This window comes from Marmota monax, unplaced genomic scaffold, assembly GCF_021218885.2.
Source record: "Marmota monax isolate L192 unplaced genomic scaffold, Marmota_monax_Labrador192_F-V1.1 WCK01_AAM20220418_F8-fsc00007, whole genome shotgun sequence".
In the NCBI taxonomy this organism is placed as follows: domain Eukaryota; kingdom Metazoa; phylum Chordata; class Mammalia; order Rodentia; family Sciuridae; genus Marmota; species Marmota monax.
Window position 1 is genome coordinate 20,052,710 of NW_026692781.1, and position 12,123 is coordinate 20,064,832.

General features: G+C 35.9%; 1 protein-coding gene and 1 non-coding gene across 2 annotated transcripts in view; both read left to right on the forward strand.

Annotated features, from left to right (window-relative positions):
- Fam171b (family with sequence similarity 171 member B) overlaps window positions 1-12,123 on the forward strand; it is a 62,536-nt gene that overhangs the window by 11,806 nt on the left and 38,607 nt on the right. The gene's annotated exons all lie outside the window — the stretch shown is intronic.
- LOC124094721 (U6 spliceosomal RNA) lies at window positions 4,728-4,834 on the forward strand. The gene has a single exon (XR_006852312.1). It is a non-coding gene; the product is annotated as a U6 spliceosomal RNA (small nuclear RNA).

The window sequence follows — 12,123 nt, forward strand, 5'->3', positions numbered from 1 at the left end:
TACCGGGGATTGAATTCAGGTGTACTCAACTACTGAGCCACATCCCCAGCCCGATTTTGTATTTTATTTAGAGACAGAGTCTCACTGAGTTGCTTAGGGCCTCACTAAGTTTCTGAGACTGGCTTTGAACTCAGGATCCTCCTGTCTCAGCCTCCTGAACCACTGGGATTATAGGTATGTGCCACCATGCCCAGCAGCCCCACAGGTTTTTAAACAAAGGTCATCGAGTGTTTACTCCTTGCCAGGCATTATGCATGGTATCAAATATATAGAAATAAAATACATTATCACTGCTTGCAGAGAATAGTGGGGACAAGTGAAAATAGAGTATGATAAGTATATTAGAAGGATATATAGGTTACTGTGGAAACAAGTTTTGGAGACAGTAATTTTGCTTGACTTTCCTAGAAGAAAGCATACCTAAAATGAGTTTCAAAAATGGCTCAGGGGTACAATGCTTGCCTGGTATGTGAGAGGCCCTGGGTTTAATCCCTAGCAACACACCCACACACCCACACCAATAATAGAAATAATAAAGTTATCACACTCACATACATCAATGTATATAGCTTAAAGTATTTTTGTGAATACAACCAATATTTCCTCTTACCACTTGGAGTACCCTGTATGCAGTTTCTTCGTTAAAAAAAAAATCTCTGAAATTCTGTAAATCTTGCAGGCTGGGGGAACTGAGACAGGGAACAGGTGGCCTAACGGGGAACATATGGGCCGACTGTGGCTGCTCTCCCTTGGGCTCTGGCCCAGCATTCTCAGGGTACTTGTGTGACGTGTGTCTTTTTAGGCTTTCAGAGCTAAGTGGGAGATGACACCTCATAGCCACCATTGAGAGAGAGAACCGTATTTATGTGGATGAGGCCATTTATAAATATATTTAATAAACGACACTGTCGTTACAAATTCGCTCCCCCATTGGGCCTTCTCTGTTTCCATTGTGTCTCTAGTCATCTCACGGAGAGAACCAGGAATTATCACTGGGTCTGTCTTCCCACATATTAAGTATCCATTCACAGAGTTTTTAGTGTCTCTTCCTGCTATTTTATTTTTATGGTCATTTTCCCTGTCCAGGTCCCCTCTCAATCTGGTATAGTACTCTGTTGATCTCCCCATTTTTTCTTCCAACTTAAATCATGACCTTTCTGCATGCATCTTCCTGAAACTGCGGTTTCAGAAAATGTGATTTATGATATAATATATATATATATATATATATATATATATATAATATATATAATTGCCATTAAAATTTGAATTCTCTATCAGGTTTCTACCTACCTCCAATTGTTTCTAATGAATATTTTGATATAGACTGAAAAATTGAAATAGAGTAGTGGTGATCCATATATTCTCCACCAAGATACAATTGCCAAATTGTGTCATTTGCTTTATTTTTATTGCTATTTATTACACACACTATTTTAGAACCAACTGAAACTTGGTTGGTTCCATATATATAGAAATATACATTTTTATAGAGAAATATAAACTTTGTGTGCATATGTGTGTGTGTGTGTATATATACACATATGTAAACATTTTTTTATCCCTAAAAGCTTCAGCATGCCTCTTTTTTGAAAACTATTTATTTTTTAGTTGTAGTTGGACAGAATAACCTTTATTTTGTTTACTTTTTATGTGGTGCTGAGGATCAAACGCAGGGCCTCCCACGTGCTAGGTGAGCACTCTACCACTGAGCCCCAGCCCCAGCCCATCTGGTAGATTCTTAAGGTTCACTTTGATTGACGTGTATTTGTGCAAATAATACATTTAAGTTATATGCCCATAAGGTTGCGGTGAGACTTGAGTATTGTATAAAGGTAGCATTTTAGCTACAGTACTGTCTGCCAAGGCTCCAATTTATTTTGTTCTTTGGTCATTTGGGGCCAATCTCGGGTCATTTCCTCTTGGTCAGTTCTGCTATATGTAGTTTTTATGGTGGGTATCAGAACTTTCTTTCCAGTACTTCTCTTTCCTTTTCTTCTTCTTATGCCATGCTTACTCTTCCAATTTTGATGAAGGAGATGGCAAGAGGTAAAACCCTTGAGCTATTGTAAGCCTCGATCCCCACCAGGTGGAGAGAGCCAAGGACAACAGAAAGGATGAATCTCACATAGAAGTGGAGCTCCTGATTTCAGTCCTTCCCAAGATCAGGCTGGACAGTTGTCAGCATGGTTTGCTTTGCCAACCCTTCCAGGTATTCCATGAGCTGATAAATTCATATATTTTTTGCTTCATCAAATTACTATTGGATTTCCTTAATTATTAAAGCCAAAGTCCTAATTAGCTCTCCATATTATTTCCCACAGATGTCCTCACTCTAAGCAAATTTTAAATCTTTTGACACATTTTTCTCCCACCTGCATTTAGCCCTAACTCCAGCAAAACCTGACTTAGCCCTCCTTTCCCCAAGAAGCTTTTCTTGTCTGTGATTATCTTTCTCTCACCAGCTCACATACACGCTCTATTTGATAATTCAGTATTTGCTAATATGTTTTTAAAATTAGTTTCTAATTGTTTCTGGTATGTTTATTTTGACTCTCTTGAGCTTCTGGAATCCTTCATAGCATAGATGTATTCATTCACCACTTTATATCCCAGCAAATCTAACACTCAGTGGAAAATATGTTTAATGGGATTATATGGGCTGTCTTGTTAGAGTAAGGCCCAGGAGCTCTATCTCTGTGGTCTTCTGCAGTATCTCCATGCCTCTCTCAATGCTAGACACACACTAAGGACTCCAGAATTTTAAAATATGTTCTCACATTTATGAGTTCATGGCAAAATATTGATATTTAAATAAGTTAGAAGGTGATGCACAACACCAAAATATGCTTTGAGAATTAGCCCTGTTAGTCAACCTGATGTTAAACCAGTCAATCCTGGTATTAATGAACTAAAGTACAATTCTTAAATCTGGAACACTTTTTCAGAGTAATTTTTCCCCCATGTTCTATATTTTTGTTCCCATTTCTACCTTTATTTTTTGTCTCTTATTAGCACTTAGTTTTGTCACTTTTCAGTCCATGACAGTAACCTCATGCCTTCTCACTCCTGCTCCCCTCCTTTTTCTCACTTTCATTTTCCCCCTCACTTTGCAGTACTAATTTAGATGTCCTTAGGTGTCTCTCTTCCACACAGAATTTTTTTATTCTCCTTAAATACTCTTCAAGGGCCTCTGGCTTATAAAAATACATTTCTAAATCTCATTGCAAACGAGTACATTTCGCTAATCAGTCATCAATGATTACCAAATTATCCTTTGCCACAAAAGCCAACTGACAGTCATTCAATAATTTTTTTTTTTTGGCAATTAAAAAAAAAAAAACTAGTGGCTAACTAAATATCAGTTTATGATTGTAAGGTTGGATAGGAAAGAAGTAAGTGGGTGAATCTGAGACTTGCAAGAAGGCCAGTGTGTCTGCCTCCAAGTGAAATGAGAGGGTCCTGGGCTGGGAGGCAGAGCTTGGGTATGGTCAGGCAGAGCCTCAGGTTCTCTGATCTGTCCTGGGCTTCTGTAGTTGATTACTCGCAGAGAACTCATTCTAGGGCTATGTGGTTTTGTAGCCAGAGCATGGATGGATTCTGGTGTTTAGAGATTTAGAGTTCAAAATGTGTTCAAGAAAATCTTTTTTTTTTTAATATTAATAACTAGAGGTAAAATTTATTTTTTTTTATTGGTTGTTCAAAACATTACAAAGCTCTTGATATATCATATTTCATACATTAGATTCAAGTTGGTTATGAACTCCCAATTTTACCCCAAATACAGATTGCAGAATCACATCGGTTACACATCCACATATTTACATAATGCCCTATTAGTAACTGTTGTATTCTGCTGCCTTTCCTATCCTCTACTATCCCCCCTCCCCTCCCCTCCCATCTTCTCTCTCTACTCCATCTACTGTAATTAATTTCTCTCCTTGTTTATTTTCCCATTCCCCTGACAACCTCTTATATGTAATTTTGTATAACAATGAGGGTCTCCCTCCGTTACCATGCAATTTCCCTTTTCTCTCCCTTTCCCTCCCACCTCATGTCTCTGTTTAATGTTAATCTTTTCTTCCTGCTCTTCCTCCCTGCTCTGTTCTTAGTTGCTCTCATTATATCAAAGAAGACATTTGGTATTTGTTTTTTAGGGATTGGCTAGCTTCACTAAGCATAATCTGCTCTAGTGCCATCCATTTCCCTGCAAATTCCATGATTTTGTCATTTTTTTAGTGCTGCGTAATACTCCATGGTGTATAAATGCCACTTTTTTTTTATCCATTCATCTATTGAAGGGCATCTGGGTTGGTTCCACAGTCTAGCAATTGTGAATTGTGCTGCTATGAACATCGATGTGGCAGTATCCCTGTAGTACGCTCTTTTAAGGTCTTCAGGGAATAGTCCGAGAAGGGCAATAGCTGGGTCAAATGGTGGTTCCATTCCCAGCTTTCCCAGGAATCTCCATACTGCTTTCCAAATTGGCCGCACCAGATTGCAGTCCCACCAGCAATGTACAAGAGTACCCTTTTCCCCATATTCTCGCCAGCACTTGTTGTTGTTAGAAAATCTATTCTTGGAAAACGATTTGAACTCAGAGATGGAGTTAATCACATGTACATGCAAAACTGCCATATTAGAGATGATGTATGTAAAATATGTAGAACTCAATGGGTACTCATCAAACAATTACTGAGAATAATTTTTGTTAAATTATATTCTTTGTGCTCGATTCGGCAGCACATATACTAAAATTGGAACGATACAGAGAAGATTAGCATGGCCCCTGCGCAAGGATGACACGCAAATTCGTGAAGTGTTCCATATTTTTGGGAGTGTGGAGGATGGGAAAGGCAGCGGAGCACAACAGACACTAGTATGGCAATATGTCAATCAATGGATGTGTAACTGATGTGATTCTGCAATCTGTGTATGGGGTGAAGGTGGGAGTTCATAACCCACTTAAATCAAAGTGTGGAATATGATATGTCAAGAAATTTGTAATGTTTTAAACAACCAACAATAAAAAATTTTAAAAAAATTATATTCTTCAGAACTATGAAATTTTATCTTATTGATTTATAAGATAAAATAAATAGGGTTAAAAATAGGAAAAGTAACTTCTTATAGTAAGCATATGTGGAATAAAATTACTGTTTTTCTTTGAAAACAACTGAGAAACCATATTTTCTCTGAAACATCACCTAGATCAAGCAAGAAAGGAAAATATATTTAAAAACACAAATTAGTGAAATATTCATCTGTAAGCTTCAGTTTTTCACTGTTTTATTGGTCCCTTTTGTAAAGAGAAGATAAATTGGCTTTTAAGAAAGGCAGAATCCGGTTGTGGCTTAGTGGTAGAACACTTGCCTAGTACATGTGAGGCACTGGGTTTGATCCTCAGCACCACATAAAAATAAATAAATAAATAAAAATAAAGGTATTGTATCTATCTACAACTAAAACAACAAAAAAGAATCCAAGTAAGAGTAGTTGTTGTTACTATTATTCTGTCTATAAATTCTTAATTTGCACTAAAATGTTCTCAGCATACAAGAAAAGCTGGCTGTGGTGCTTTGAAAAACTTTTTATTGAAAAAGAGAGTGTTTCTTCTTTATGGAAAAAAACAGAATGTTTTATAGTTTTCTTTTGTCCTTGCTAGCTTTGGCACTGTGTTGGGTTGTATCATATATCCATTAAGATGGTGTGTTTTGGAATAGTCTCTTGAGAAGTGAATTCTGCTGCAAAGTAGTTGGAATCTTTTTATTTTGAACACTTACCTCAAAGGAGTTGTCAATTATGTTTCTCTCTAGTATTGCAGTTACCACTCCACAGAAGAGAAGGGCATTAATATCCTAATGGAGGCAGTTGATTGATTAATATATTGATTTGATCTAGAAGATTATGTTCTGTGAAATCCAAAGCTGATTGCATCCAGACAAAATTTTTTCAAATGTTGTCAATATTCACAAGTAAAAGAATGTTTTTTTCATCATGATTAGAAACTGTACTTCAAGAGAAAATTGTTCAGAATTTATTTACCTTTCATTCTGTATCTACACGAAGGAGAAAGTCATGAATTATAAAGGCCAAATAGGATTCATCAGAAGTTACTAAAAATTCCTAGTTGTGATATGGATTATGTCCAAATTAAAGTAACAAATCAGATGATGGTTTGAAAAATTGGTGGTACAAAAAGAAATGGGAGCATTATTTAGGAATCACTTTTAGTCCACATTGGCTATATCTGAAAACAAAGGATTCAGTCATGTTAAATGACGTCTTTTGCCCTGTGCTTCTAGCCAGTGCTTGGCAAATAGCAGGAAGACAGTATCAACCCTGCCCTTGTGTTGGGCTTATAGCAATAGCTTTTTGGATGGTTAGATTGATGGATAAACTTTTACTTCTTGATCAGTTAGATGGAACTGATTGATAAGGGTGGCAAAGGTCAATAAGGCAGCTGTGTCTAAATTGAAAGGCCTGATAAATAAAAGATTTGAACCCTGTCACTCAGTTTTCTATTATTCCCTCAGGCTTTGTCATCAGAGAAAGACTTAGTAAAATTTTACTTTAGTAATTTCTTTTGAAGTCTGTAAGGTCCAATAATGGCACCTTATAGATGTTATACCAAACTGTTCAAATGGAAGAGATTGAAGCAGAGAAATGGGCCTGTGGTGCAATATTCAAATTTAACACAGCAAATGCAAGTGAACATTTACTAAGCACTGAATTTCTGGCTTTTTGAAAGGAGTTTGAAGAGCATGTTTTTTTTTTTTTTTATTTTCTCTTTAATATTTATAGGTGGAGAGGGCATACACATATATAAATAGATGGCAAGTTGTCATAATATGCTCTATTAGCATTTTAAAGTACAGTAAGGAAAAAGGGAAGGAGAGACAAATTTTAAACTATTACGGGACTGATTTCCCAACTGTTTATTTCTTTTTTGATTTTTTTTTTTTTTTATCAGCACAGTTTTATTTTTTTTTATTTTTATTTTTTTTTTAATTTTTTATTGTGGGTTGTTCAAAACATTACAAATTTCTTGACATATCATATTCCACACTTTGATTCAAGTGAGTTATGAACTCCCACCTTCACCCCATACACAGATTGCAGAATCACATCAGTTACACATCCATTGATTTACAAATTGCCATACTAGTGTCTGTTGTGCTCCGCTGCCTTTCCCATCCTCCACCCTCCCCCCTCCCCACCTCTCCCCTCCCCTCCCCTCCTCTCTCTCTACCTCCTCCACTGTATAACCCTGAGGGTCTCCTTCCATTACCATGCAATTTCCCTTCTCTCTCCCTTTCCCTCCCACCTCTCATCCCTGTTAAATGTTAATCTTCTTCTCCTGCTCTTCGTCCCTACTCTGTTCTTAGTTACTCTCTTTATATCAAAGAAGACATTTGGCATTTGTTTTTTAGGGATTGGCTAGCTTCACTTAGCATAATCTGCTCTAATGCCATCCATTTCCCTGCAAATTCTATGATTTTGTCATTTTTTAATGCAGAGTAATACTCCATTGTGTATAAATGCCACATTTTTTTTATCCATTCGTCTATTGAAGGGCATCTAGGTTGGTTCCACAGTCTTGCTATTGTGAACTGTCAGCACTGTTTTAGAACCAACATAAATGGTGGTGACTAGAAAGGAATAAGGAGAATTTTATATTTCTGTTTGTCTCTAAATATAAGGCTAGCTGGTAGAACTTAAGGAAATAGAAACTAAGATTTTGATTTATATTTTCTCACATATTCACCATGATAGTTATTTCCCCAACTACTACTATTTTTATTTTAAAAAAATTAATTATAAAAGATTCCAAATAAATACCTAGGTACTTAATTAAGATTAATCCAGTATTAGCCTTTGTTATATTTGCTTCACATTTCTTTCGCCCTCATTTTTAAAAATATTTTAGTTCATAGACCTTTATTTTATTCATTTATTTATACGTGGTGCTGAGAATCAAACCCAGTGCCTCATACATGCTAGGCAAATGCTCTACCACTGAGCCACCACCCCAGCCCCTTTCTCCTTCATTTTTAAGAAATGAAATTAAAGATGGAATCAAGCCCCATTCTCATTCCATTTCTATCCTTACCCAGAATTAATAACTGTCCTGAAATGGGTGTCAATCTTTTTGTGTTTAAAAATTATAATAGCTGTACATATACATTATTATAGTTTGGATCTGGAATGTGCCCCAAAGGCTTCTGTATTGAAAGCTTGTATTATGCAGCAGTATTTAATATTTATTTTTTAGTTATCGGCGGACACAACATCTTTGTATGTGGTGCTGAGGATCGAACCTGGGCCGCATGCATGCCAGGCGAGCGAGCTACCGCTTGAGCCACATCCCCATCCCAATGCAGCAGTATTTAAAGGAGGGACTTTTGGCAAATGATTGGAAATTGAGGGTGCTAACCTCACTAGTGGACTAATCCACTGATGGATTCATTGAATGGATTTTTTTGGGGAAGTGGCAGAAACTGCAGTAGATGGGTCTAGTTGGAGGAAGTAGGTCACTGGAGACCTGACCCGAAAGGATCCATGGCTCCTTGTTCCCTTTCTCTCCCTGCTTCCTGGCCACAACGATGTGAGCAGCTTTGCTGTGTCATTTTCTTCTGTCCTGAGGTACTGCCTCATCACAGGACCAGAAACAAAATTAAGCATTTTAATTGATATTTTTACATAACATTTTGTTATATAAATAAGCCACTCTGATAGACTACAGTTAAATTTTATTTATTTTTTTATTATGCAGGAAGCTTGATCCATCTAGTAGGTGTCTCTTTTTAGATGTGTAGAAGAATTTATCTAGGGTTCATAAAAAGAAATGGGATGCTGGCTTGTATGGGGTATACATTTTCAGTGTTTCTATGTTTCTATATGTGTCCAAATAGCTTTCAAAAGTAGTGGAAAGAGCTGGGATTGTAGCTCAGTTGTAGAGTGCCTTCCTAGTATGTGCAAGGCACTGGGTTCGATTCTCAGCACCGAGTATAAATAAATAAGATCTATCAACAACTAAACAATTAAAAAAGAAGTAGTGGTAAATTTTGTATTTTCTGGTTGGAGGTAACTGCACAGTATATTCTCCCCATTATTCCTCTTCCATTTTTCTTTTGTGTGAGTTATCTTTTTAGTTCTTTCTTTCTTTTGAATAGAAATATTTTAGTTTATATGTTTTGTACGTTGCTTTTTCTAGTATCTGACTTGCTTTTAATGTTGCTTTTTAGAATCTTGTGGCAGCATTTTTTACATTTTAATTTAGCAATATTTAATAATCATCACATTCACCTATTTAGTTTAATACTTCCTTATCTAATCTGATGTAACAACAAAACAACTATCTCAGAACTTGATTCTAAAACTGTTTCTGTTCATAATTAAATCTTTACCTATTTGGAATTTATTTTTGTATAAAGTTGTTTTAGTCAGCTTTTTTACTGCTGTGACTGAAAGACCTAACATGAACAATTTTCGAAGAGGAGAAATTTACTTGGGTGCTCACAGTTTCAGAGGTGTCAATCCATAGACAGCAGGCTTCATTCTTTGGGGTTCGAAGTGAGGCAGAACATCATGGCAGAAGAGTGTGGTGTAAGGAAATGGCTTGCCACATACAAAATATATACCCCAAAGGCATGCCCCCAATGACCCACCTCCTCTAGCCACGCCCTATCTGCCTTCAACCTACACTCAGTTAATCCTATCAGGGGATTAATTCGCTGATTGGATTAAGGCTTTTATGACCCAATGGTTTCTTCTCTAAACCTTCTTGAATTGTCTCATCCATGAGCTTTTAGCAGACACCTAATATCTAAACCATAGCAAAAGTGTAAGATAGAAACATAATGAAATGATTTAAATCCTTGGAAAAAAAATTAAATGCAGATTTCCAGGTCTTGCTGCCCACTAATCTGATCTTGGATTGGGGCCCAGTAACCTGCTCCATTGTTGATTTCAATATTGGGTCAAGGATTTCCCCTTAGAAGAATGTAGACCAGGTTCATTCCCCAGATACTTAACAAGATTATCTTTAACATGAAATCTAACTTGCTTACAGAAGAAAACAACAACAACAAAAATACAACTTTAAAAACTTTGCATGTTGTTTTTCTAGTTCTGAAAAAGCTTTGAGAAATATTGGAATATTTAAAAGCATACATGCTTTTTAAATCCTCAATATAATTGTTGCATCATTTCTGTTTAAATATGTATTATATTCTTTTAAATTATGTATGAAGTAATATTGTCTTAGAAGCATTCAAAATGAAAAGGATCTATAAGGCAAATGATTTCATGTCATACATAGTATTGGTGTGAGAGATTTAATTCTAGGCTTGGAAGAATGTTTGCAAATTATTTAGTAATGTAGGAAATACTGTATTCAGTGTCTGCTAAGGTCTGGAACAACACAGTGTGTGTCATAGAATGAGACTATCATACCTGAAAAAATAAAACTGAATTATTATTTATTTGCTGATAGGGAGAGCTCTGCTGGTCAGGCAGTCTTTCTTGTGGATTATAATAAGGTTTTTTTTTTTTTTTTGAGGAAGCATTGAATATTGGGACTGGAGGATTTCCCATGGTGATGGTAGGAATATGTTGGCTGTGGAAGCTGCCTTCTGGTGGGAGACTGGTTGGATTGGTACTCAGAAGCAGATCACTGTAATGAGTACATTCCTGATTGGCTTATGCTTAGGGGTGCTGGTCACTGATTGGTTGTCTTACTGAGACAGGTTCCCAATGATTGGTTAACCAACTTTCAAACATTTCCAGTGATTCCAAGGCCGCAGGATTGTCATATATTGATGAAGAATATTAAAGCTCTTTTTTTTGTTGTTGTTATTACAATGGTTAGAGAACAATCCCTATCTTGGGAGTGTAGGAATTTCTTTTCTTGTATGTAGCATACTTTGAATTGACACCTTCAAAAATTAGATTATTATATAGTTTCTTCAGAGCAACTTATATTTAGATTTGGGGGTGGAAAAAGACTATATTACTTGGTATTTAATAAATTTGCTCCAATACACCTTGGGGCATTATTTGAGTTAGCAAAAACAACTATGTGAAAGTCCATCTAATATTCTAGAATCTTCTTATTGGTTGCTGTCACATCATGGGGTGCCCCAATTTTTCAACTTGAGAAGGGATATTTTTATTTGACAAGGCACTGTCTTCCTGACTGTCTAGGAATGAGATGTTGAGCAAATTAGTTGTCATTTTTTTTCTATACCTTTATTTTTATGTGGTGCTGAGGATCGAACCCAGTGCCTCACACATGTTAGGCAAGCTCTCTGCCTTTAAGCCACAATCCCAGCCCCTATTTGTCATTTTTAAATTGGGAAGAATGGTGCCTAAGATGTTTGAGACTTAAAATGACCTAATATATGAGATTACCTAGAACATAATGACTCATCAGGCAAGAGTGTTATAATCCACCCTAGTGCTAACATTTCTTATGTATTTAATATTTGTTGAATACATAAAATTTCTTATTTAACTAGACTTTCTTTTCTCTCCAGTTCATCCCAGATCAATTAAATTGATGTTTAAATACGAGATTAATATTGTTGCCTAAAAAAAATAATAAAAACAAATCACATGTTTTGGTAACTCACAAATGTGAATCATTTATCAAAATTTGCTCTAAGACTTTTTAGTAAATACCAACATTCCCATTCCATTACATCATAAATGTTATTTTATGTAAAATATTTTATTGAGGTTTAGTTACATAGAAATAGTGTTTCTATAGACTTCCTTAAAATGAAAGAAAAATTTCCAGAAGAGTCAAATTATTCACACTAACATAAGTGCTAATTTTTCTGAGGGGGCCCTTGGAAATGTCAAAACATCCTTTCAAAAATATCAGGAGATGTATGTTCAAAAGTTATAAATACTTATAAGTATGGAATAATAATACCAAAATCTAGTAATATATACTTTGGGGCTAAGTGCTGTTCTGTGTACATTGATGATGTTATTTCATATAATTCTGTCATTACTCTTCTGAGGCATATTTGTTAGGTGCTGTCATTGCCTAAATTTTACCTATGAAATTCAAACAGATTGTATAACTTGCCACAATGACCCAGGTAATGGGGA